The 15,737-nt window shown below is 41.8% G+C and overlaps 1 long non-coding RNA gene across 1 annotated transcript; it reads right to left on the minus strand.

Annotated features, from left to right (window-relative positions):
- Positions 1-5,088: 5,088 nt before the first annotated feature.
- On the minus strand, positions 5,089-12,401 carry LOC118383572 (uncharacterized). Its single transcript, XR_004825647.2, has 4 exons — positions 12,137-12,401; positions 8,532-8,683; positions 6,543-6,621; positions 5,089-6,446 (listed from the first exon to the last, which is right to left on the minus strand). It is a non-coding gene; the product is annotated as an uncharacterized LOC118383572 (long non-coding RNA).
- Positions 12,402-15,737: the final 3,336 nt, after the last annotated feature.

The raw sequence follows: 15,737 nt of genomic DNA on the forward strand, positions 1-15,737 counted from the left end.
GGGATTTTTTAAATTGATTTTTATCTTCTGGAAAAAGCTGACTAAGGATAATGTCTGAAATGATACACATTAGAAGAAGCCTTTCCTGAAACAACACCAAACTGTTCTTTACATATTTTCCTGCCAAATACTGTTCATGCTGGGCATGCACAATGTCAAAACACATTGAACTGGGGAGAAAAAACATACTCTAAAAAAAAACAATAAAAATGTTTTAAGATGCTCAGGAGAACTGTTTTTTTTAGACTCTCTTCCTGGAGTCTCCATGAGCTCCGACACTCCTGGACCAGTCAAGGTGCAATTACCACCACTCAGAATGCTTTTCTGGCAGCGGTCTGGTATGGTTTGAGTTAGAGGAGCAGTGGCGTGAAAAAACAAATGCATGCTGGCTCTCTGCTGCCTTTAACAACAATGGAGGCCACAGGTCTCTCTTGCAGCACAGCAGCCTGTTCTATAATTGCACGAAGCTCGGTATATTTCAGAGTGAATAACTAAGCCTTCTACCGCCTCGCCTTATGTAGTCACACTCACTTGTCCAGTGAGATTAAGAATATCAATGAGTATAAAAAAATATGTAAAAATCGCTAATACTTTTCAGAGTGCTTTATCAGAGGCAATCACTTATTTTTAATAAAGAATTTTGAGGCATGAACGACAATCGTTAACTCACCCACTTTATAACAGACCCACTTTTATTCACATTTAGCGATAACAACATAATGCAAGGCAAATTCAAATAATGATTGGATGGAGATAGCCAGGCAGTGAAATTATGTCCTCACTACAGCTATGCTGCATGGGTATCTGTATGCATATGTACAAACCCAGACATGAGGACCTTATGGGATATGTTTCTTTGTGGCCCTCTCCTTCATAGTGACCGCAGAGGTATCAATATGAGTCCATGCGTGGGATTAAAGGGGTGAGCCATGTCTGACTCTTTCCCGTCACCAGCCAGATAAAGGAAGTGAGTGATGGTCCCGAGGTCACAAACGAGGGCCATCCTCATGACCTCTGACCTCTGGAGGATGAAGAAAGTTGACCAGTGCAAACAGGAGACTGGGAGCCTGGGAGATTCCTCAGGAAGAGTCATGTTCCAGGAGAACGTCCTGCCGGACACTTTCTCACAACTTCTTTTACTGCCTCGTTGATGCATCATCAATCAATCAACTCAGATGTCATCATGAAATGTTTTCTTAAAATAAATCATAGCTCTTGTGTGATATTCTTCACCGTCCTTTGGCAAGGCTGAGTAACTGAGGAAAAAACAACCACGTCGTAGAGTTTTACAGCTGAAAGAGAGGAAGGACAGGCAAGGCTGTCTCAGGTAGTTTGCCACTTTTAGACGAGCAGATAACATCTGGAGCCTGTCAAGGATGGGTTCATGGTCAGAGAGTAAAAGAGAGAGAGAGGGAGAAGGCAGAGGGAGGGTGTGGGGGGAGACCTTCTGGCAGAATTACTTTCATTCACAAATTAGACTGAAATAACTCTCATAGCAGAGCAGACGTCCCAATAGACTGTCTTATCCATCATGTTAGTCTTTGAATGAACTTCAGTAAGAAATAAATCCTAAACTAGTGACCGGCAGCTGAGTTGAAATGTTCACATCTGAGCTAACTTGACAGAGAGGACCATTTGCTGAGATTATACCCTTTTCCTCGTAATGACACTAGTCTATTGTTTAAAGTGTCTCCCTGGATACCGTGTCTGCGCCCCAAATGGCACCCTATTCCGTTTATGGTGCACTACTTTGGATCGGAGCTCCCCGGTAAGGTGCCAGTTGGGATGCAGCCTCTGTCCTTTCAATCAGTGAACGGTGCGACAGAGCAGGTCGAAGGATCTCTGGATCCCCATTGAAGTTTCCGAGAAAATCAGGCATTGTCTTAACAGAATGGACCTTGCGCAGCACCCCGAGGGCATAAACGTAACCACCAACCACATAATGATACAGCATGATTCGCAATGAAAGCTGTAGCTGACATGATGCTGTCTTTTTGGGATCCCCCTCATGAATGTCTTTGAATTAAAATGCTATTTTGTAAACCTTGTTTATTTGTCTTAGCGTGCGATCTTTCTCCTGAGGATTTATTTGACTCTATCGCGTCATGCCTCTCCGGTTCCACAAGAAGCGGGCCAACGTAAACCATGTCACAATGTTGAATTCCTCGAGGCGTTACACATTGCAGTCTGATATACAGTGGATCAGGTCAGGATAAATACACATGATAAGCCGGAATACATCTGCGTAGAACGGCCTCTAAACAGTTCCAAAAACCCCTGGATAAGACTGTGTAAACCACTTCCATTCCCAGCCCATGAAACTGAGATTACATGACCCATTGTAACCAGAGCCACTGGCCAAATTTACTCAAAAGAAAGGAAAATATCTCGCCTGTATTTTCTTCCCACTGTTTTCACATGATGACAGTGGACATTGTGAGAGTTAGGGTGGGTTAAACTCTTTAAAGGTCAAGACAGGCCAGGCAGGAGGAGAGGAGGAGTTTGAGAGAGAAGTGGATAGGGTAAGATCAGTGCTTGACAGGATTATTCTATTGTTCATCGCTGTTTATGCCGAACATGACTATCTCATAACTGTATCTATGACTGATCTGATAGTTCACGGTGGGTAGATATATAGACGCGTTACTCCAGCTCCTGACTTCAGTCAATCGCACTGCCACCTTGTGGAGTTAAAGGGTTACTGGACCGCATCAATCCTAACTGCCCGGTAGACCTCTCAGGTAGCCAGCCTGTTTTTTTCAGATCATGGCCTATATTGAGATACACAGAAAGTAGTTATGTAGTAGGTGTGTAGTAAAAGTAGTGGTTATGGACATTTTTGGAGAATCCTAAAACCCAATGGTTGTTCAGCAGGGAAATGGAGCTGGATTACTAAAGAATGTAAATGAGGACTCCTCGGGCCTGATCTGTACAATAGTAGGATTTACATATTCAGACTCTTATTATCTCCCTCTCTGTTGTTTTGGTAAAGCACAAAAGGCTTCCCCTAAATCACAATGGACAGAAGTGGAGAGGAGATAAAAAAATTAAGTGTCTGGAAACGCCTCAGGGGACGTTGATTGACCAGGATGTCACCTCTCTCCCCCAGACACAGTCTGCCTATAGGGCACAACTGTAAATGTGTGACCTGGTCAGCTATGTGAACGGCTGTAGGCTCAGGTATCATGGTACGATCTGTTTCCCTGGAACCCACCCAGACGGACCATAATTTGGGGGTTTCACTTAGCAGACACTCCCGCAGATAATCTGGAGCTGTGCTCATCAATCTCTCTCTAGTGTAATCTCTACAAAAGGAATGGACTCTCGTTTTATTGAGCAGTTTGAGTTAACAAAGTTGTTCTTTGCGGAAACCACGGCTCCTCCATAGAGAAAGTTATTTAGATGTACTCATATAATATATTTTGATTATGGATCAGTGTCAGTCAGCCCATATTGACCCCCCTTTGAGTGCAGTTGGCCTCAGTGAAGTTACATTTGACACATTTGAGTGTCTGAAAGTATATTTTTAACAATGCAATCTCATATGTCTAATATGAGATGACGACTTGTCTTGACACCAAATATACTCACATAAGTGGTTTGTTGCTGAAACATTTAATTAGTATAAATGAGTTGAAGTGTGGCTGTAATTTCCTTGTTAAAGTGTTTAGGGAGGTCACAGAGGCTAGTGTTTCACCAATCATGGAAGTGATCTTAGTCAAATACTCACATTTCAGAGGGGATTTCTAGACCTGCTAAGCATCAAATGTTTTTTCTGGTCAAACTGAGCTGTATTTGGGGCACTACTGGAAATCTCGCTGGGAAGTCCGCCCCCAAGAGTGGTTAGGAGTACATAGTACACATTTGAAAATGTTAGAGGTGGAAAAAGTACCCAATTGTCATACTTGATTAAAAGTAAAGATACTTTAATAGAAAATGACTCAAGTAAAAGTGAAAGTCAGCCAGTAAAATACTACTTGAGTAAAAGTCCAAAAGTATTTGATTTTAAATATACTTAAGTATCAAAAGTAAATATAATTGCTAAAATAAACTTAAGTATCAAAAGTAAAAGTATGAATAATTTCAAATTACTTGTATTAAGCAAACCAGACAGCACCATTAAAACAATTATAATAATTACGGATAGCCAGGGGCACACTCCAACAAATGAAGCATGTGTGTTTAGTGAGTCCACCAGATCAGAGGCAGTACAGATGACCAGGGATATTCTCTTGATAAGTGCATGAATTGGACCATTTTCCTGTTCTGCTAAGCATTCAATATGTAACATTTGGGTGTCAGGGAAAATGTATGGAGTACAAATGACATTATTTTCTTTAGGAATGAGGTGAAGTAAAAGTGAAAGTTGCCAAAATTATAAATTGTAAAGTACAAGTACCATAAAAACTACTTTAAAGTATTTTTACTTAAGTACTTTACACCACTGAAATGTTACATAATTCAAAACATTCCTGCCATTACAGTATGCAGTATGTATTGTGTACTAGCGCTACAGTTGAATTTTTCTGAGATTACTGTTTGAGGGTAGAAATGAGTAATGACTTAGATGCCTGCAGAGAAAAACATGTATTGCAGTATTATTCTAAGGGAAGCCTGAGCAAGAAGCAGTATAAATATTGGCGGGCTAACAAATATGCAACTTAAAACAAACTGCTTATCATTATAGAGGCAGAATATTTCATACTTTTTAAGCATTAAAAGGGTGAAAAATAACTTGCTTGTCATAATATTAGCAAAATGTTTGAAATACATCAAATCATTCCCCACTTCTTGAATTTACTGCAACGGGAATCTAGATGACAAATGACCACTGACATTTCTCAATTTATTTAAAAAAGTGGTTTTGGCTTTGCCTCAACTGTGTATCAACCGGGTTGAGTGATGTTGGCTACAGAGGCAGAAAATGTTATTACAGATCATTTAATGAAACTCAAATGATTTTAGGGATCTCGTTAACCTCAACATTAAATCGGAGTGCTTATGACCTGTTAACCAAAATTCCTTTACAATCAAGTGTTGAAGAGTGATTAGTGGAAATGTGAAAGGATACATTTTCCCAAGCTTTGAATTCCATAGTCTTTTTATTTAGTTATCTTTGAACATGTCACCTGGGATGTGTACATGTATTTATCAAATCATATTAACCCAGGAATGGGAGTTCATATATTACACCTTGTATCAAACACAGAAGAAATGTATACCTATTTTCTCTAGATACTGCGCTCGAACAAGGGAGGGGTCACTCAATGTCAGCATCCTAGCAACTGTCAAATAAAACATTTAATATTTACACAATTTGGGCCTGTTTGTTTTTGGTCAAAATAAATACTTCCTATGACCCTCTCTCTGAGTAGTTTTGGATCAGCCAGCGTTCATTCTGTCTGTTTACATCTTTGTGTCTTTGTTGGCTGGCCGAGGTGCACTGTGGGAAGGAGAGAGGGAAGGAATGTAGGGAGGGAGTGTTGCCAAGAGATGCCGGTTAGGTGTCTGGGAAACATCTACGAGAAAGAGGAGTTTAGTTTTTCTTGTGAAAAATATGATAGTTGGTTATACACTGTTTGTGTTTGATAAGACACGAGTGAATGTGACAGATAGGGCCCCGGATCCTAAAATACAGCTGTGTTGATATGTCATAAGGGCATTAGGGCACCAAATCATGTCTCACTGAAGACTTAGATACATTGATGATGTTACACAGGTGCAGCAAATTTAAGACCGTTTCCAGACAGTGTACGTACTTTGACTGGAATCTCTTTGACGGTAAGGCGCGAGGCCCTTCTCTTCAGTCACACTGCCATACTGATTAACACCATCATAGAAAGAAAAACATCACGCCCTCCTTTCTCCCTCCGTAATGTGAAGTGGATAAGGAGCCCGTCAGCCCGTGTCTCCTCAAACACTTTGATTTTTCAAGCCGGGACTTGGTAACAGAAAAAAAAAAGTATAACATATCCACCACCTTCTCATTATAAAGCTCTTAAAATGCAGTGGAACAACAACAACAACAACAACAACGATAGCAACAGGGGTAAACAGCTGTGACATGGCAGATGAATGGGCCGGGAGAGAAGAACATAAATCAGCTGTGGGAAAGCTTCAAAGAGGTGTAACATGGCAACAGACCCATACAGAGCTCTGCACTGGGGCCTTATCACAGGGCCGAAGGGCTCTCCCTGGTCCTTATCTCCTCTCAGCTGTGAATATCCCCCCCCATCAGCAGGTACAGTACAGTGAGGTAGACCGTCACTTAGCAACTATCACCCGTCGAGGGAAGGCCCTTTTGTCTGAGGTGTCGTGTTAGGAAACTGCCGGTGGGATCTGGCCACAAACCGAGCAGGGCCTGAGAGTGTGTTATCCTGCCCTGGGATCGCTGCTGTACGCTGGGCCCCTGTGGAGATTCAGCCAGGGGGAACCTCCCTTACATCCTGAGAGGGAAAGGAAAAAAGCCCTGTGTACCGTGGAGATGATAGGCACCTTTCACTGTCTGATTATCCAGCCTGATAAGAGGAAGCGGAACTCACACAGATCAGCACATGCAGCAGCATCAATGAGGGGTAGAGTCTTGAGTGTTGTCCTCTTATCATGGTTGCTGTTTTACCTCTGTTGTCAAGAAATGGTGTGCTTGTAAGAGTGATATGGTAAAACAAACATACAGTGCTTTATACTGTACATAAAGCAGAGATGCTTATGGTGAGTTTAGCATTTAAATGAAAATGAAGAAGCAATTGGCTTATACTCGGTGTGGAAAAAGGTTGAGTTGTCAGAGTTTACTAGTTTGTATTCCAGGTAAGAAAGTGGATGAGGTACTCCAGGGTTAGGCTATTTGCCCAAATTGCCCAATAAACGTAAGGAAACCAATCTCATATGAAATCAATTGAGAAATCTGTGCAAAATGAAATGAATAGACAATATGCAACCATAAACAATCTTAAAAGTAATAGGCAATAATTCATACTGGATATACAGAATCACTTTGGAACTCATGTGGAGTTGGACAGTGCTCACAGCCAATAAATATTGCATGCTAGTATAGGTTATGACAAATGATTTACAGGTAGGCAATCAGAATACAACCTCTGACATTTTCATCAGAGCGGGACTCGTCTAGAGAGGCGTTTCGTGTTCCTCCCTGAGAAATTCCCAAATCTTATGATAATGCATGATGTATGACCTCAGAGGAAAATATATAAAACCTTTACAGAGCATTTTATTAAGATGATGTCCAAGTACGAGAGATTATGATAGAATAATTATTCTGCTGTTTTTTAATTTACATTAAAAAAAAAAACATTTTTTTTAACAATATGAACTTGCCTAAAAAATGAGTGTGACTGTAAATTGCTGTATTGTGGTATTGCTGTCAATCTTCAACGCAACATATCTGCTGGTTTGCTCTACATAAAACATTGGCAAAACAAACATTGGCAAGTCAAATCTCAAAGCTTACACAGCATATGGGAATCCTGATGTGGTTGTGCTGTATATTTCTATAATCAAAGCACTGCACATTTTCAGCTAAGTCTTTCAGGTCAAGACGAGCTGGGAAAAACAAGGTTTTGGTATTAAAAAAAATACAGACAATTTTGCCAAACGTTCTGGCAGGCCCTATATCACACTTCGCTGGTCAGAGGGCATGGAGAGGAGAAGAACATGAGCTCATGACTACGATGCTAGTGTTACATTAACATTAAGTGCTCATAAAATGTTTTTTTTTCTGGTCTAAATTACCTCAGAGCTGAGGGAGAGACAGCTTTAGTTAATGGTTTTGTTGTAAAAGGGGCAAGAGGGTGGCTGAAAGAAGTTCTGATGGAACTTATTGTGCACTCTAACACTCTCTCAGTTGTGATATGACAAAGTTAGGGTCTTTACTCTACGCGCCACCAACACTGTCAAGTAAAGCAAGCTATTGCAGGACTGGAATCATTTCAGTCCTGCACTCACAGAGGCCTGTCAATAATGTTCACTATTCTCTCTGTACGAGGTAGACCTTCTGGTCAGTTTAGTTCATATATAAAACGGAAACTCTTGAATTCGTAGTCAAGGTAACACTAATTGCGAGCATAAAATACTTGGGGGGGGTCATGTTGATTCTAAACTCAAAACAATTTGACACGCGCACATCAATCTCTCCCTAGTCAAAAGTAGTTCTCTATATAGGGAATAGGATGCTATTTGGGACTCAGCTGTGATGTATTGTTGCTTTTCTCCTGGTGCCAACAATGTGCTCACAGATACAACTGAAGAGAGGGATAGAGGGATAGATAGGGAGGGAGCAAGCGAACGAGTGGTGTTTCAACACTTAATGACTAATACATCCACACAGTTTTGATGAGGGTGTCATGCACTCCTCATTTCGCTAAATAGCTCTGCATGTCTACATGTAGTCCTTCCTGAGTCGGCCGTGGTCCCCCTCCGGCTAAGTTGTGTACAATTTAATACTTTTACTGCCAGACCCATTACATTTGGATGCAGGTTTATTTCCCCAGCCCGTGCTAAATTTCTCCCGTTACCTTAACGAGTCCCCGTGGTCCAGAGTGGCAGAGCCTCAGAGCATACCTCGTACCTGGCCTGGCGGGCTGCGCTCCAGATGTGGACCAACCAGGCACAGCACAGTCAGGACCCACACTGCACTGCAGAGGAGGAACCGCCCCACAGCCTCAGCCTGTGAGAACAGAACGGTGTACTTTCTGAACAAAGTTGTCAGAGTGACTCAAGTCAAAACTTAGAGCTGCGAAATATCTTAAATGTTTACAACTTCTTGGCTCGCAACTATGCAGCCGCTTTCGATTACTTGTGCCCAATAATCCTGAGTGAAAGTCAAACGCAGTTGAAATTACAGAATTCTTTCATAAATGCCCAACCTCTGGTCCCCTTACTGTAGTTCTGAGTACTATGAGGTGAGCCCCTCAAGTAATTGTTATTTGGCCACATTTCCCTTTCTTTCCTTCCCAACATTAGACCAGATCCATTTCTCCAACCAAATGAATATCCTGCGTAGCAATTGGTGGGACGTGCATAAAAACACCAACATAATAGCTCATTTGAGCTGTTTATGATAGAGAAATAAAATCATGCGTGGGCTTGGTTGGAATACTTGTACTGTCGGTTAATCCTGTTCTCTCTCTTTTTCTTTCACAGAGTATTTAATTGAGTCATAAAAAGCCGTTCTGTTTTGTTATTCTAATCTAACCGGTCCTTTTAACTCCGATCTCCGTTAACAGTCCTGTCAATGGAACACTGCATGACCAACGTCTCTGTCCTTTCTGGTGCGGGATAAAAGCAAAGGCTCGTTTATACTGGGTGTACCTTTAAATCTCTTTCCTACACATTAGCTACGACAGTAAATGTGTGACTTACATAACTATAAACCATTGGCCGGAGGCACCAAATGTTTTATACGAACTTGATTCCGTTTCCCTGTAAAATAAGACCACAATTGCGTTTTTATCTAGCCAGAGCAGAGGTCACCGCAATTCACCCAGAATTGTTTCAAACCTACTAATTAGTAATATATCACACAAAAATTAACTATACTAATCCAAGATGGCATATCTCTGGAGCTAATTTTAAACCAATCCCGAGGGGTACAGACCCAGTAAAAATACTCCATAGTCAATAACAGAGCTTTTAGTAAAGCCCCAGGGTTAACTCCATTTGGCCATCGATGTGATCCCAATCTCTCACAGTTCATACGGCTCTCTGGTATCACACTACTCGACTTTATACTTGTGTTTCTTCATCTGGGACAGCTTTATTCTCATGCTATGAATTATCTGATTCTATTTTATTTCAAGCACATCTAGAGAAGTTCTAAGCCTCCCAGGCAGGCACCCAATGTGGAACATAACTTTGTTGGGGTGGGAGGCTGTATCTAAAAACCATGAAGAGATATCCTGTGATAGGGCAACGCCACTCAATCTGCATGGCCAGCCTGAGGCTGTATGAGGTAATTGTTTACTTGGCATTTCAAACCCTGCTACAGCTAGGCTGAATGCTAACATGTCCATATGCTAGTATTTATGTCTGTGGGCACATACATTACTTCAGAACTGGGCCTGGGAATACAGGATTTATGATAGTGGGAGGGAATATCTTTATGAACAATGACAAGTGACAGAACAAGGGGTTTCGGAGTTTAGGCCTAGTTTTGAGTATTTATATTGGGGAAGGTGTAAGAGCAGTGAGTTAGGGCCTACAGTAGGTATGTGTGTGTGTTATTATATCATGGTGGGGACCTAAAATCCCCCAAAGTCCCCACGAGGATAGTAAAACAAGAAATTCTCTCTCGTGGAGACATTTCCCACATACCCATGAGGACAAAGGCTATTTCAGGCGTAAGGGTTAAGTTTAGGGTTGCAATTAGGGTTAGTGGTTAGGGTTAAGGTTAGGGTTAAGGGAAAATAGGATTTTGAATGGAAATTAATTTTAGGTCCCCACGAGGATAGAAGAACAAAACATGTGTGTGTATGAACATATGTAGGTGCTGGACGGGGCCCTGGAACACATTAGGCCTGCTGGTCCCTCTGGTGCTCAGCCACACTACTTCAACATGCAGCTGAGCCTCCTCATCCTTACACAATCTGGCATGTTTTCACACTGACTGACTGGGGACGGAATATTACTCCACAACGAAAAGAATAAGTTCCAGTCTATTGCCTTTCACAGAATATGAAAATCAATGTAGCGTTGTTAACCATATTCCTATAATCCCTCATAAACTGCCACTAGCTTTATGAAAGAAAGAGCCTCTAAAGCCACTCCAGTTACATCTAACAAAGCCGTGAGGAAGAGCCACAAGTCAAGGATGGTTTCGTTACAAACCTCTACTGCCCCCTTCTGGAATATTATCAAAACATCAAAACATCCAACTTTTCAACCAATGAGTAAATATAACTTTGAGTAATTAATGTGTAGGGCTAATTGTATTACCATGCAGGTTATATGGGGGTATTTGCTGAGCATTGTAAAGTACTGAAGTAATACTATCCTATGCATTACATTTAAACTTTCAGCTCCCCCTAAGTCCTGACTTGTGAGGAGTAGTTTGTCAAAAGGATGCTGTTTTTTTCTACATAACAGATGGATGGAGTTTGGGGGTGGGGGAGCGCTGATACACAAAGTACACCTTTCCACTGTCACTCTTTTTTGACCACATGCTGAACTCCCATGCAATAGAACAGAGTGATGCTCTGTGTGAAAACACTCAGAAAGGGATGGCCTATTTGTCTTTAAATGTTCCATGAATGTGAGCCTCAGCTGAGTATGGTCAGAGCCAGACGACAGCTGTTTTCACTCCTGCAAACATTAAAGAAATTATTAGGTGGACATATTATTGTAGAAGAAGAAAAAACAAGATATGGATAAATTAGAACCATATGCTTTTTTTCAAAGACCTCCACAAGGCATGTTGCCTGGTCTGGAACGTATTATTATTATGATTATATTCCACAGTCTATTTGATTATATACATTTTTTCTTAACTCCAGGATGAGAGAAAAAATTACTGCAATTTTTTAACAATCCACCCTTGTTAGGGATGGCTACAGTTGTGGTTTTAATGGCCTAAGAGAGTACAATGACAGTCCTTGTGAATCACTGACAAAGGACACAGTGCCTGTAGCTAGGTTTCCATCCAATTGGCGACATACTTTTATGTGGATATTCTAAAATCAGTATAAAGAAAATATGCGCATGTTCCCGCCAGTGGTGTTTCCACCAAAATGACTTGTTGCGGATAGATATCAGTGCGTGATGACATCGTGCACACAAAATGTACTTTTTCGCTTAAATGTTCATGTAGAATTTTTTAAAATCTAAAGTGTTTCCATCGCATCTACGGACAGTTTTGTCAATGTGACTACTCTGGTCTTGGTACGTGCTCTCTAGGCTACATCTAGGCTGTGTGGTTAGGCAAATTGACATGATGATATTTTTATGGATAAAAGCGAGAATATTTGTATTTGTAAAATGGCATTCACGCATCTATTGTCATGTTGCTAGAATAATTACCGTCAATATTTTTTGGGAATGGAGCATCAAGATCAACGTGCACCTTATTATTTGTCACATGCTTCGTAAAAAACAGGTGTACACTAACAATGAAATGTTTACTTACCGGCGCTTCCCAACAATGCAGAGCAAAAATAGAAAAATAATAACACAAGGAATAAAAAAATATATATATATATATTACGAGTAACAACTTTGCTATATACACGAGGTACCAGTACCGATTCCATGTGTAGGGAGGGGTACGAGGGAAATGAGGTAGATGTGTACATATAAAGTGCATTCGGAAAGTTCAGACCCCATGACTATTTCCACATTTTGATATGTTACAGCCTTATTCTAAAATTGATTAAATATTTGTTTTACCCTCCTCAATCTACACACAATACCCCATAATGACGAAGCGAAAACCAGTTTATACAAATTTTAGCAAATGTATAAAATAAAAAATACAGAAACACCTTGTTTATTCAGACCCTTTGCTGCGAGACTCGAAATTTAGCTCAGGTGCATCCTGTTTCCATTGATCATCCTTGATATGTTTATATTACTTGATTGGAGTCCACCTGTGGTAAATTCAATTGATTTGACATCATTTGGTAAGGCACACACCTGTCTATATAAGGTCCCACAGTTGACAATGCATGTCAGAGCAAAAACCAAGCCATGAGGTTGAAGGAATTGTCCGTAGAGCTCCGAGACAGGATTGTGTCAAGGCACAGATATGAGGAAGGGTACCAAAACATTTCTGCCGCATTGAAGTTCCCCAATAACACAGTGGCCTCCATCATTCTTAAATGGAAGGAGTTTGAAACCACCAAGACTCTTCCTAGAACTGGCCGCCCGGCCAAACTGAGCAATCGGAGGAGAAGGGCCTTGGTCAGGGAGGTGACCAAGAACCCGGTGGTCACACTGACAAAGCTCCAGAGTTCCTCTGTGGAGATGGGAGAACCTTCCAGAAACACAAATGGGGGGCCAGACGGAAGCCACTTCTCAGTAAAAGGCACGTGACAGCCCGCTTGGAGTTTGCAAAAGGCACCTAAGGACTCTCGGATCATGAGAAACAAGATTCTCTGGTCTGATGACACCAATACTGAGTTCTTTGGCCTGAATGCCAAGTGACACATCAGCAGGAAGCCTGGCACCATCCCTACGGATCAAGCTGTGGGGATGTTTTTTAGTGGCACGGACTGTGAGACTAGTCAGGATCGATGGAAAGATGATATGAGCAAAGTACAGAGAGATCCTAGATGAAAACCTACTCCAGAGTGCTCCAGACCTGAGACTGGAGTGAAGGTTCACTTTCCAACAGGACATCGACCCTAAGCACACAGCCAAGACAACACAGGAGTGGCTTCGGGACAAGTCTCTGAATGTCCTTGAGTGGCCCAGCCAGAGCCCGGACTTGAGCCCGCTCGAAAATCTCTGGAGACCTGGAAATGGCTACGCAGCGACGCTCCCCATCCACCTGACAGAGCTTGAGTGTATCTGCAGAGAAGAATGGGAACACCCCAGGCCCTGACCAAACCGGTAAATTGCCCCCACTAGCTGCACTTCTCCACATTGCCATACATATATAGTGGTCTTATCCCCTTTTAAAGTTATGCTCATCCTTGAAAAAAGCCGTAAGGTCTGAAACAGACAACAAAGTTTACATACTGTACAAAAAATAATCTACTGCTCTGCTAACTAGCTAGCTAAAGTGTAGTCAGTGGCTAGCTAAAACAGAGAAAGGGGACATACATTCGTGGATTGGGCCCAAAAGTCTCTGATCACACTGGTAAACTGTAGCTGACAGTGTTGGCTAAAGATTATGTGTTGGAGATTCCTGCAAGAATTTGTAGTCTGGCTGAGGTCTTCTCTGTTGCTAATTAACTTATTTTTAAAAATGTTTTAGTAAATTCAGGCAAATAGAACTCACCTTGTCTGAGAGAATTACATGGCTATCAAAACGTCACGCTAGGGTAAGTCAACACGAAACACAGAGACCTTATATGAAGTAGTTCTACAATTCCAGACGCAGCTAGGTTTTATGGGTATTATGAAGCACCCACTGTGCTGGATTATAGCTACCTAGATAGAATATCTGCATGGACCCTAGGGCCAGCATGAGGGATAAAGTTATCCTGTCAGTGAGTGTTGCTATTATGTTAAATTTGAGCATCTTAGCAATGCAATGTGTTCTATACAGCTGTCAATATTCTACAAGGAAAGGGTTAGCCACTTAATCAATTATATAATCATTAACCAGATTACCCCGGATACCAGACTTTGATGAGTGATAACTCAGTTCTAGAATGCTGTCATTGACGAGAATGAATCTAAAACTCAATTGCCATTCAAAATCGACTTTGTTAGACATCCAGCCTCTATGGTAGTTTCATGTCCAGAGAGAAATCTTCAAAGGCACAATATTTATTTATTCGGAGTGGTACATGCAGTCTTGATATATATATATGATCCTATGATTGATATGTCAAGTGATAAAATCCCAAGTTATCAATTAAAAGTTTATGGGAAAAAACTGCCCTTATCCTCATGTGAAAATTATATTTTATTAAATACAGCTGTAATGTCATCAATCAAATCAAACTATTTCTATTGCATATTTATTACAACGAATGCATTTCAAAGTGTTCAGTTGTTGGATGGGGTGTTTGTAAATGGGGAACAGATAACGAAGAGGGCATCAAGGCATTCAAAATGGCTACAGGGATGGATGTGCAGGAGTCAGGATTTTGGGTCGCGGGTTCTGGGATCCTGGGTTCATTTATATAGCACATTTCTTACAACAAATGCATTTCAAGGTGTTCAAAGTCATGCATTGAAAGGTGGCATTGAAATGCATTGAAAGTGGCACTTAACATCCTTCCTCTTGGCAGGTCTCTACAGGTGACCAGGGGATTCTCTCTACCACATGCAAATGCCCCCGTGGAACTCATAAGTGTAGCCATGCATTGGCTATTTTTGCAGTTCACAATATCGGCTGAACGGATGTGGAATGCGTGTGGAGGAAGCCAGCCGTGCCCAACCAGGTGGAGCCAGTGGAGGACATGTACCCGGCCCAAGACTACAACCCTCAGTCCTGAGAGCCCACAGAGAAAGATCTCCAGTGTCTAAGGAACCGTCTCTGGGGCAGGTTCAGTGGAATGGCATGTCCCCTTGAACCTGAGCAAGAACAACCGCTACCCTTCCTGTCTGTACCGGACATTGTTAAAAAACAATGGCACCTGGGGCATGCAGACATCCTCCTGGCATGGCACTATCGGGGGTGCAGCAGGAAGCTATACGGCAGGCAATAGCTGGACAGCACACCAACCCCAACATGCACACCATGAGGAGGGGGAGGTTGACGGCCAGCAAATTTGGAGCAGTGGTTAGGTCCAAGCGTGCCAAAAAGGGTACTCAGATCAGTTGCTAGACGGGGTGTTGTCTGTAAAGTGGGGCACAGATAACGAAGAGGAGGACATCAATGGCTACAGGGATTGATGTGCAGGAGTCAGGGCCTTGGGTCACAGGGTCTGGGACCCTGGTGGCATCACCGGATGGTCTGGAGCGCACCAGAGCAGTGGTGGTCAAGTGTCCATATGATGCATGGGATTTTACCATTGAAGAGGCAGTGAGGTCAAAATATTTCTATATCCAGGAGGAGGGAGGGTCTTACAGCTTCTGTAAAGACCATCCTTACTGGCACCAGGTCTAAGGGC

This window comes from Oncorhynchus keta, chromosome 4 (genome assembly GCF_023373465.1).
Source record: "Oncorhynchus keta strain PuntledgeMale-10-30-2019 chromosome 4, Oket_V2, whole genome shotgun sequence".
Lineage (NCBI taxonomy): Eukaryota > Metazoa > Chordata > Actinopteri > Salmoniformes > Salmonidae > Oncorhynchus > Oncorhynchus keta.